Here is a 12646-nt window from a genome sequence, read left to right as displayed (position 1 = left end):
TCCCTCTCAATTTTGGCTGTCACAATCTTCGCTCAAGTTAGTGTAATATTAATATCAATATTTACAACAAAAATAGATTATCCAATTCTTGATGTGCAATGAGGGTTTTCTCCCACGCAGGCCTATTATGCTGTCTGGAGCCTGGGCTTAAATTGGAATTTAAGTTGGACAAATCTTGGACGACATTGTGTCAGTAACAGATGTACCAAGGGACCTGGCTTTCAGCCTGCACACACATTCAGAGCATCCTGACACATCTAGTCACCAGCAGGTAGGAAATTTACAAGCCAAGGTGTTTGAAATAAAAGGAGAAAAAAAAACCTTACCCCCTCAACATTTTATATAATGTAAAATCACGAACATTTTTTTTTCATAGAATTTACAGTGCAGAAGGAGGCCATTCGGCCCATCGAGTCTGCACCGGCTCTTGGAAAAGGCACCCTACCCAAGCCCATACCTCTACCCTATCCCCATAACCCAGTAACCCCACCTAACACTAAGGGCAATTTGGACCCTAAGGGCAATTTATCATGGCCAATCCACCTAACCTGCACATCTTTGGACTGTGGGAGGAAACCGGAGCACCCGGAGGAAACCCACGCACACATGGGGAGAACGTGCAGACTCCACGGAAGGAGATTTGAGATAACAATGAGGTTTGGGATGATGTTTTCATTGCATTAACCTGATTAAAAGATGCTGAACTAATTTTCATAATCCCAAAAATTGGAAGCTTGAAGCAATCATTCTTGAAAAAAAACCTGTTTCTTTGTTATTAATTCCATTTCCCTTCCACGCAATTGTTCAACTTGAACCAGGCTGCGTGCTAGTTCATTGTCCTATTTGACTGTAAAGTAAATTTAGCAAAACTGAGCTTTAAATCCCATGTTCTATCCGTCACCAAAGAAAGAATTTCCACGGCCACAAAATTGCTAATTTCCATTTAGCCTACTACCTCCGATGAAACGGTCAGCTCCCAGATTTGATTACTTCAATTCTGCCCTGGTTGGCATTTCAGCCTCCACATACATCAACTTATCCTAAACTTTGTCATCTTTATCTTGTCTATATCAAGTCCTGCTTCCCATCAACTGCATCCTTGATGATTTAATTTGATCCCTTATCAAGTTGAAATCCTCACTGGCTTCACTCTATGTTAGGTCTGGAATATATCTTTCAGCCCTACATTGCCTCCCCCATGCTCCAATCCTTATTCCACACACCGTTAGTCTTAGATCCTTCAGCTGCCTCAGTTCTTCCGAAACCTTTCTGCCTCACCACCTTTTTTAAAAATCTCTTAAAATCCATCCTTGCAACCAATTTCTCATACTCTAGGTAAGTGTGCGCTGTGTGAACATTTTGCGAAACACCTTGGATTTGTTTTTGCTTGTGCTATAGAAGTACATATTGTTGCGGTTGTCAATGTAAATGTACAACAAGGTGGTAGAGGGAGAGATAACAAATCTCTATCTCAAGTAAATATTATAAATCAACAGTTAGAGGATAAGCAAACAAGTATTTATAATGTAAAAGATAACAGAACTTTTATAATGTAACAAATAACAGAGGTTTTAGGGAGGGAAGAACAAAGTTACGTGCATCCTAAAAAGTGGCAAGCAAATAATAGTACTAAAACAGCTTCTGTGACATGTACAACTTTCAGCCTCAGTCTGTTGCATAATTTATTTATAATTTGTACTAATAATGTGTTAAAAACAGTTAATTGTTCATAAACTGAACAAATCAGCAGGATTTTCTCACCAGCCCCCCTTGTATTTTTCGGCAGCACAGGCCCTCCGCCAGTGGGCTCAACTTGTCCCGCCGTTGTCAATGGGATTTCCCGTTGACAGCACCCCATCACCAGGATACCCATGTGCCAACATGGGACCGGAACGCCCCGCCGGCGTGAACAGCTGGTAAATCCCACCCTATGTGTACTGTGCGCCCCAGGGAGGGAAAGGGAAATTTTCTGTTTTTCTATTTGAACCGAGGCTCCACGAAACTTAAAATCCCCCATTTTTAAAAAAAACCATTTTCATGCAAATGAGGTGAACAACAACAATCAGCAATCCCAAAATAAATTGCAATTGTGATCTTTGATCAACAATTAAGTATTCGGATAATAGAATTAAGAGTTTTACAGTTGACACTCCCAGACCTGTGACATTAATCAAAATGACAAAACATCAATAAGATGATTTTGGAGTCAGTATACAACTCCTCTAAATGAAACAGTAAGACTACATGCTTTTCTGCGCACAGAAATAACTCATTATGATGTTTGGATGACAAAATGAAGTTAAAAATAGAGCTAAAATGATCAATTAACCAGTGAGCCAGACAAACACATTAAACAACAACTGGTGATTTCCAAACAAAATTTAAGGCAAATGTTCAGATTGTGCTAGCAGTCTTGGATCGTTGGTGCAGTGCAACAACCAGCATATTAAAAAAATAAAAATTGAGACTGCTCCTACACTAAAAGCAAAATTCACATTCAAGTTACTGAAAATGAAGTAAATATGCACCATCTACAGAAGTCCCAACTATCACAGAATAATGCATCTCTATCAAAGAAAGGCAGAATTGTAATTCCCAATAAATAACCATATTACCAGCTACAACATGACCGAAACAATGGTTGTTACGGTGAGCTGCTAATCAACCCAATAAACACTGCCCAGAATATATTGTTGTTTCGTTAACTGGCAGAAACTGGAAAACCATTAAGAAAGGAACAATGAAAAAGATTCCAACAGGTTCCATTACCCACATTATTATTTTCTGCTGTTTTTGAGTGAATAAGATGGAAAATTGGACTTGAGACGTAATAAACCTCAGACAATTACCGGACTACACGTGTGTGCAAGTGAGACTTGAACGGCGGCACAGTGCTTAGCATTGCTGCCTCACTGCGCCAGGGACCTGGGCTCAATTCCAGCCTCGGGTATCTGCCTGTCTGCAGTTTGCACTTTCTCCCAGTGTCTGCATGGGATTCCTCCGGGTACTCCGGTTTCCTCCCACAGTCCAAAGATGCGCATGTTAAGTGAATTGACCATGGTAAATTGTCCCTTAGGACAAGGTGGTTGGTGGGGTTACGGGTTAAGGGAGGAGTGGGCCTAGGTATGGTGCTCTTTCAGAGGGTTGATGCAAACTTGATCGGCCAAATGGCCTCCTTCAGCACTGTAGAGATTGTATGGTTCTATGACTCAAGCTTTGACTCAAGAAGTAAAAACTCTCAGACAATTACCAGGACTATATATGTCAGTACGAGTCAGTCTTGAATGGGTGTTCTAATTTTGTGGCACTGGTTAAAACAATGGATTTATCCAAATGGCAGCTGCCACTCTCCATTGCTGCTACGCTATTTCTGGGCACCCACCATTAGGAAAGAGCACTGCTTTTCTCCTTATGCTCTCCACCACCACTTCCATAGCATCATCTGAAAATTCAAGGGCCTCAACTGTAGTTATCTTCTTCTCGCAGCATGAAGAAATAACTCCAAAATTTGCCTGTAAATAAAGGCTGTTCTCTTAGCAGCATAGGCTTCCATTAAATAACAGCAACACTGCCATTACACTTAGTAACCCAGTGGGTGAGCTGATAATCGGCAGCGGGAACAGGGCCGACAACTCTGAATATTTGAATCTGACCCGACCATGAAACCAGTTCTGGCCTCCAGTATCATCAACCAATTGGCATTACAGGATGGCCCACCAAATGTGGCACAACTGTAAAACAGACACTAAATATAATTGAGTGCTCTGGACTGGATAATTCAAAGAAAGGCTGAAAATTCTGTGAGGAATGTTACTATTTTGCCGGCAAAAAACAACTTGTCAGTATTTTTCCCCCAGTCATACAAATTAAATTTGTGTATGCACTAAAACTCCCATGTCAGCCTATTATTTCTTAAAATGTCTCAGAACCTAGTGCCTATCACCGTGCTTTACCCTTTGCAACAACCTGTCCCTACCATGGTCTAACAATCTTGCACATCTTGGTGAAATTCCATCGCTGGAATCAGTGAGGCAGTTAGCAGCTGAGTGTGAAAGGTTCCTGGGATTTGGCCAACTTGGCTAAATGGCAGCATTCCTGCCTCAGGGCCAGAAGTTGAAGAGTTCAAACTACGCTCCTGATAGCCTCAAAGATTAAAATGCAGGTTCTAAATCGTGCGATCTCTCTGGTCTCTATGATCTCTCAAGGTTGACATCCAACAGGTGCGCATGAAGACACCGTTTTACTCAGGGTAGAGTTTTTTTTTTTAAAGTGTTAAACGTACACATACAGATATAAACATCCTTATGCACATGCAGGTGCAGATGTATACATTCTACACCAATTTGAGGAAGCATCTGCTTGAACTGATAAAAATGAACAACATAGCATGTTTTGACTAATAGGACAGTAAGAAGTGAATTGAATATAGTTACTTTGCTTCCTCATTACAGCACCAGATTTTGACTCATTAAGTGGAATGGACAATTAAGTAACCTGAAGTTCTTATCAAAAGGTGTTGTTGAAGTGCAACTAATCAACAATTCATCATTATCTTCAGAAATATAAACAAAAACTCTCAAAATGTTATCAAACTGTTGTACTTTAGAACTGATCTACTGCAAAAGTCTTGCAGGATTAAGCAAAGCTCTGGATGTTCAGCTCCATTAGAAAGACAAACTGCCATGGGCAGGCCTAAATTATGAATGACCCACATGATCACATAGCATAATATTTTTTAATACAAAGCTAACAACCCATATAGCACAGTGACTATCATAACAGGCTGCACTTTTCTTTGACCCTGTGGACGGTGTTGCTATCACATGAAGACTGCTATTTAAAACATTTTTGTTTTAAAATTAGAAACTATATTCTTCACTCAATTTTAAAACTTTAGAGTTTCAATATTTTGGTACAGCGCACCACAGAACAAGAGGTTCAATCTTCATACGCTCAATCCTTCACACAGTAGGAGTAATTTTAATTTATGCCAATGGTGGTAGTGACTGTGGATTGTTGTGGAGTAAAAAGAAATTCCTCTCTAGCCCTTCCTGCCATATGACTTGATTATAAGACCATTCAATATGCCCCTATCTTCCTAAAAATTACTCTCAGGCGGCAGGTGGCGCAGTGGATAGCACTGGGACTGCGGCGCTGAGGACCCGGGTTCGAATCCCGGCCCTGGTCACTGTCCGTGTGGAATTCGCGCATTCTCCCCATGTCTGTGTGGGTTTCACCCCCACATCCCAAAGATGTGCAGGTTATGTGGATTGGCCACACTAAATTGCCCCTCAATTGGGAAAAAAAGTAATAATTGGGTAGACTAAATTTTTTTAAATTTTTTAAAAAATTACTCAGCAGTGAGTTTCCAATCCCCGCTTTGTTGCCACAGTAAATTGCTGGCTGGAATAACCAAGTCATTTGCATGCACCTCTTGCAGGTATTTCAGACAGACATGGAGACAGGATCGTCACTGGTACCGGTCAGTTCTCGGGGCAACAGTAGCACATGGGTTGGGAATTACCAATGAAAAGAAAGTTTAAATACATTTTATGTATTTAATGAATTGAGTGGGGGCATACAAGAATGCAATTCAGGCATTTAGATACAGAGTCCTAAATTTACTAGATATCAGTTTTTTCATGCTCAAGAAACATTTACAGTGCTACAAGGTTTGCCATTGTGTCAGCTTTCCACAAGGTCGGAGCAGTTTGCTCGTTAAATGGAGGAGGAAGTGCAGCAGCTTTTTTTCCCCAGAATAAATCCAGGTATAATCAGATCATACAGCAGGAAAGGCGAGAAGGAGGGGAAATATTTTTGTTGTTGGGATACTACTCACTACCACTCATAACAGATAATTGAGAGCAAACTGCAATTTATTCAGCTGCAATTCTATCCAATTTTAGTGATCTGAAAACGGAGAATGATTTATGATCAGTAAAATTGTTGTTTTAAAATCACTAGCAAATTCTGTTTCATTTTGTCCAAGCTTTTTCTTTATAAAAAAAATGTTTCTATGTTTTTATACATAGATGAGACTTGGAGCTGAATACTAAGAATGACAGCTAACAATGGCAAATCCTCCCCATTCGATTTGGCACCGTGCCCCCCCCCCGAACAACTCTGATGAAAAGTCAGACTTGAATAAGGTCAGAGAAGTAACATACTCTCCAATCACTTTTTTAAATACTGTGGTCAAAATGCTATACATACATTGATAAGGAGATAGCAACGCAGAAGAATCTTTCAGTCCACCTAACAATTAAACTCATCCAGGGTTACATATAGCATCTACTCAGACTCATTCATCTCAAGTCTGCATATCTCAAGGGTTTTTGTCACATAGTCTCGTCAAATTTTGTTTCAGATCAATCGAGTGAAAAGACTGAATTAACAGATACAGTTTTCAAGGGATACAAAACAGGATACGGCATCAAAAAATAAAACAAAATTATATGGCATCTGTACATGTAATAAAATGTCAACTTGCATATCTATGTTGCTAGTCATAGAGAGGAATATTTCTCAAACATGATACACAACAGTCATTTATTGCAGGTTTACCCCTCAGGGTCGCATGTATCTTTATAATAAATTTACAACCTTTATTACAAATTTATAACCTTCATTTCACTATAAACACACAGCAAAACTGCTTCAACCAAAAAACTTTTAATCATAGATGTCTAAAAATATTCTTTGGCAAGCAAAACTGAAATAATTACACCCACACACCCGAGAAGCAGAGTCACTATCATAGCACTTCCAGTAATAAGCTTTTCTATGTAGAGGAAGTCAGCATAAACAGTGAACAGATATTGCAGAAAAAAAAAATGCTCACCTTTAACCAATGAGATTGCTGAAAGTGGGCAAGATGCCAAGGTCTTCCTGGTACTCAGCTAAAAGCCTCACTACTAACCAGTTAACTAAAGTAATCACCCACTTCCCACTCCTCCCAAACAATAGCAAAACTACTACATGCTGAAACTAAGCTGAAGACCTTTCAAAATTCAGAGCACTCAGCTTGCTCCAATGGAAAACAGAAAACAGGAAACAAATCAACAAAACTCATCAGCTTGTTTCACTTAGTTCACGTGATCTTTGCCCAGTCAGCAGCCAATGCATTTCCCTTCCTGTATGGGCAGAATTATTGTGCTGATCGTAATGACTGCTGAAAAATTCCCAACCTCCTTCTCAGAAAGAATGTACCAAGCTGCTCTTCAGCATGCACAGTGCTTCCAAAGAATGTTGCATTATTTTTGATGTTTCTATTTAATTACTGTAACTGAAAGCTGCAAGCGTCATTCTATGCATATTTTAAATAGTTTTTTTTTCCCCACAATGAAGCTGGTACCAGTCTAAAAACAAACCAAGAGACCTGGTATTTGAAAGAATCTGCAGCGACTCTGCCACAGACTGAGCCATTTCCGACTATTTATATCAATCTCTGCTTGCATGCAGAATTATTAAAAATCAAACCCTTCACTATATACTGTTAAAAAAAAATCCAGACATTTTTCCACCTTAATTATTCCATATCTACTATTTTTGGAGGACGATGTAACTGCTCCTGTGAGAGACAGTAATGCGGCAGTTTGCAGATTTTAGTTTAAAGTTTATGTAAATTAAACAGATGCTACATCTTTAAAAGACAAGATTTTTGCATCTTAAAAAATAGCTTAATGTGTCATTTTCACTTCACAATTACTTACTGTTAAACAGTAATCCCTCTTGATGCAAATGACAGTTGCAGTCCAGCATATTCAAATGGTTCCTGTAGGGCTGTGTACAACATTGCAATGAAAAATGAAACCATCTCACATTCATGTCCCCTTGCTTTCTCGCTGCCAATACCACCTCTCCTGCACCCCACCCCACCCAACAACCTCACCACCCATTTAATTTAGCAATATTAAAATAAGTTGCATCTTGTGTTTTCTTTAACGAACTGGGCTTCTGAAAGATCTACAGAATCCTGCAGCCCAGTTCTCGATTTTTACAGTTACTGGACAACAGTTTAGGCTCATTGAAATGTTTGACTTTGTAAAGTCAGACTTAGTTGCAGATTAGATGAATCCAATATTTTTTTGTTCTTTGGGAACCATTAATGTAGGTCTTACTCATTTCCATCAGAAGAGAAGTCATTTGTTTTATTCATTCATAGGATGTATGCATTGCTGGCTGATGAGGCCAGCATTTACTGCCCAACTGTCCTCGAGAAGGTGGTGTTGAGCTGCCTTCTTGACAAATTAATGGTTTGGTAGGTGGGAGGTTGGTTAGCTCAGTTGGCTGGATGGCTGCATCGTGACATGGAGTGATGTCAACAGCGTGACATTCCTGTACAATTCCTGTACCGGTTGAGGTTATTCATGAAAGCTTTGTCTTGTCAACTTTGCCCCTCACCCGAGGTGTGGCGACACTCAAGTTAAATTACCACCAGACAGCTCTCAAAAGGGGAGAGCAGCCTATGATCCTCTGGGCGGTGGCGACATTTACATTTTATGCTTTTTAGAGGACAGCTACGAATCAACCATATTGTAGTCACACAAGTGGAATCATCAACTAAGGATAGCAGACTTCCTTCCTTAAAGAATGATCCGGAGCCAAATTGAATTTTATGACAAGCCGGGCTTTATGGTCACCATTAGTGATATTATTTATTCCAGATTTAGTTTATTGAATTTAAATCCAAGCTGCCATGATGTGATTTGAACTCATGTCTTCAGGTCATTAGTGCAGGCTTCAGGTTACTCGTCCAGTAACAAGACCATTATGTTATCGTGCCCCAATAATCTTGAAGGTGAAACTTAGATGCGAAACTGAAGGCATGTTGCATTAATCATGTCACAAAATAATACAATTTCCCATTTTCAGTCGAAAATGTAAGTTAAAATTGTAGTCAGGAGAGCTCAGAGTTCAGGGACAGTTAGAATTGAGATGATAGGTGTATTACTAATAACACAATGGGGTCTTGACCACCAGTTGGAGAATTAGTGGGTATCCTGCACCTCTTCTCTCGGGACCCCATCATAAGTCACTGGCAAACCTAACAGAGTTTGCTGGACAACCTCCCCAGGTGACGAGTACCCTACCCATTGCTGGTTGAATATCAATACTGATAGGATGACGCCTTAGGTGGCTACTTTAGAGCCTCAATTGGACTCCGGATGGGAAGGCTGTCATCCACCCGGAGCTGGATTGTGGTGCGGAGAGGGGAGGGAACAGTATGTCTGGAAAGCAACTGTAACCCTACCCCACACCCTCTTGCTTCAACTGCAGGGATGTTGGGGATGGGGCTTACAGATTTCCACCCATCCATTATTTTAGATTGGTGATCTCTTACCAGAATTGTTTTGACAAAAGATCACTGGAACAGTCATTATTTCGGTCTTCAAAGATTCGGTCTAGTATTTCCAGCACTTGGATTTTATTTTAAATTTTGCATATAGGTTATTGATGAGTTGGCATTACTCCATGATGTTAGCAATGACTCCTATGAATTCCTATAATATGGGGAGGCTGATGTGTGTTTTGAAGAAGTTTGGCTGAGCATCTCTCTGCTAAGTCAGATCTTCAGCGTTACATCTGGGATGTTACAAGGGACCTAGCCTTTGTTGTGTCCAAAGTAGTCAGCTGCTTATCATTATATGGAATGAACCAAATGGGCTTGACACCTTCAGGTGGTCAGAATCTGTCAAGGGGGCAGAATACGATCGATTATTCATGATATTACAAACATTTCAGCATTGTTTAGAGGTCCTTTAGAGGATGAGAAGGGAGTTTTAATAATGGGAGATGAGGAAATGGCTGAGGAACTGAACAGGTTTTTTGGGTCGGTCTTCACAGTGGAAGACACAAATAACATGCCAGCGACTGATAGAAATGAGGCTATGACAGGTGAGGACCTTGAGAGGATTGTTATCACTAAGGAGGGAGTGATGGGCAAGCTAATGGGTCTAAAGGTAGACAAGTCTCCTGGCCCTGATGGAATGCATCCCAGAGTGCTAAAAGAGATGGCTAGGGAAATTGCAGATGCACTAGTGATAATTTACCGAAATTCACTAGACTCTGGGGTGGTCCCGGTGGATTGGAAATTAGCAAACGTGACGCCACTGTTTAAAAAAGGAGGTAGGCAGAAAGCAGGAAATTATAGGCCAGTGAGTTTAACTTCGGTAATAGGGAAGATGCTGGAATCTATCATCAAGGAAGAAATTGCGAGGCATCTGGATAGAAATTGTCCCATTGGGCAGACGCAGCATGGGTTCGTAAAAGGCAGGTCATGCCTAACTAATTTAGTGGAATTTTTTGAGGACATTACCAGTGCAGTAGATAACGGGGAGCCGATGGATGTGGTATATCTGGATTTCCAGAAAGCCTTTGACAAGGTGCCACACAAAAGGTTGTTGCATAAGATAAAGATGCATGGCATTAAGGGTAAAGTAGTAGCATGGATAGAGGATTGGTTAATTAATAGAAAGCAAAGAGTTGGGATAAATGGGTGTTTCTCTGGTTGGCAGTCAGTGGCTAGTGGTGTCCCTCAGGGATCCGTGTTGGGCCCACAATTGTTCACAATTTACATTGATGATTTGGAGTTGGGGACCAAGGGCAATGTGTCCAAGTTTGCAGATGACACTAAGATGAGTGGTAAAGCGAAAAGTGCAGAGGATACTGGAAGTCTGCAGAGGGATTTGGATAGGTTAAGTGAATGGGCTCGGGTCTGGCAAATGGAATACAATGTTGACAAATGTGAGGTTATCCATTTTGGTAGGAATAACAGCAAACGGGATTATTATTTAAACGATAAAATATTAAAGCATGCCGCTGTTCAGAGAGACTTGGGTGTGCTAGTGCATGAGTCACAGAAGGTTGGTTTACAAGTGCAACAGGTGATTAAGAAGGCAAATGGAATTTTGTCCTTCATTGCTAGAGGGATGGAGTTTAAGACTAGGGAGGTTATGTTGCAATTGTATAAGGTGTTAGTGCGGCCACACCTGGAGTATTGTGTTCAGTTTTGGTCTCCTTACTTGAGAAAGGACGTACTGGCGCTGGAGGGTGTGCAGAGGAGATTCACTAGGTTAATCCCAGAGCTGAACAGGTTGGATTATGAGGAGAGGTTGAGTAGACTGGGACTGTACTCGTTGGAATTTAGAAGGATGAGGGGGGATCTTATAGAAACATTTAAAATTATGAAGGGAATAGATAGGATAGATGCGGGCAGGTTGTTTCCACTGGCGGGTGACAGCAGAACTAGGGGGCATAGCCTCAAAATAAGGGGAAGTAGATTTAGAACTGAGTTTAGGAGGAACTTCTTCACCCACAGGGTTGTGAATCTATGGAATTCCTTGCCCAGTGAAGCAGTTGAGGCTCCTTCATTACATGTTTTTAAGGTAAAGATAGATAGTTTTTTGAAGAATAAAGGGATTAAGGGTTATGGTGTTCGGGCCGGAAAGTGGAGCTGAGTCCACAAAAGATCAGCCATGATCTAATTGAATGGCGGAGCAGGCTCGAGGGGCCAGATGGCCTACTCCTGCTCCTAGTTCTTATGTTCTTATGTTCTTATGTTTACTGTTTGAGAATGGTGATGTTCACAAAGTCAGAGGAAAAACTGGCGACCCAAACACCTGAGCATAGTCAGAGAAAGTCAGATTTTACTTGAATGTCCGTGAACTTTCAGAAAAGAGGCCAACAAGGCACAATAAAGCAAAATGATAAATTGCAATTCATATGCCATTTTTATGACATCAATAGCAATTCCAAAAGTAATGCAAGTTTCCATGATCACAAAACACTATGAAGCTATTACGCACTGCAAAATGTTGATTGCCGAAAGGAATAAAATTAACACAAAGATGCAAATCACCAACACTGCAAGGCGTTGTTCAAGTCAAACAAATGTGAAATAGTTGATGCTGAGATATAATATTGCAGTACATGAGCAATATCATTCAATAATCATTGAAGTAAAATGTTCCTCAGGTCTGACCAAAAATTAACCATTTGGATTTCTTTTAATGAAACATTTACAAATGTTCTACTGGTCTGTGTTATTAATAGGGCAATCACATGTTTCTGTTTATACCTTCCTCAAAAGGTTGCAGGGCATTATTTCTGTGACAGAATTGTTATCAAATGCACTTATCTGTTGAGAAAAAAATTACTAAATGAAAAAAAAGCCTCAAAAGGAAATAAAAGCTCAGAAACTGACAGACTCTTAAACTGTTACCAGAACCGCTACTTCCTTTGTGCATCTGGGAAGTGGCCTTCATTACTGGTATGCAGTTCTATTACACTGTTATATGGCTCAGAATTGATCTAATCTACACTTTAATGCATTTCTCAGTGTTCCCAAAGTTATCCCAATATATACTAATGCATTCTTATGTTTTAGCAAGCTTCAATTGTAATTGAAGTGGAGTGTACTTGTGAATAAATATAATTCATACAATAATTGATTTTCAACAATGCCACATTAAAAAGTACAATTCCCACTCTGAGCACACAGTAAAGAATAGAGAATGTAATGATACAGTAATGTCAATTTCCATTATGATAAATCACCAATCTAATAAATGTAACAGTAACAATTGAAATCAAAATGTTTTTGTAAGGATGCATTAATTCAGCCCTTACCAATGTAACTCCAAGC

The 12646-nt window shown here is 40.1% G+C and overlaps 1 protein-coding gene across 10 annotated transcripts in view; it reads right to left on the bottom strand.

The window, feature by feature from the left end:
• LOC119969648 (nuclear receptor coactivator 3-like) overlaps positions 1 to 12646 on the bottom strand; it is a 289402-nt gene that overhangs the window by 114115 nt on the left and 162641 nt on the right. For 2 of the 10 annotated variants that reach the window (XM_038803576.1, XM_038803579.1), the window contains exon 1: positions 6842 to 7021. The exons of the other annotated variants lie outside the window; for them this stretch is intronic. The gene's annotated coding sequence lies outside the window, so the exon portion shown is untranslated. Of the gene's footprint in view, positions 1 to 6841; positions 7022 to 12646 lie in introns of those variants that run through there. 10 annotated transcript variants of the gene reach the window in all.

The sequence above is a fragment of the Scyliorhinus canicula genome, chromosome 7 (assembly GCF_902713615.1).
Source record: "Scyliorhinus canicula chromosome 7, sScyCan1.1, whole genome shotgun sequence".
Lineage (NCBI taxonomy): Eukaryota > Metazoa > Chordata > Chondrichthyes > Carcharhiniformes > Scyliorhinidae > Scyliorhinus > Scyliorhinus canicula.
The sequence above is the reverse complement of the archived record's forward strand: the minus strand, read 5'-3'. Positions and strand labels throughout refer to the sequence as shown.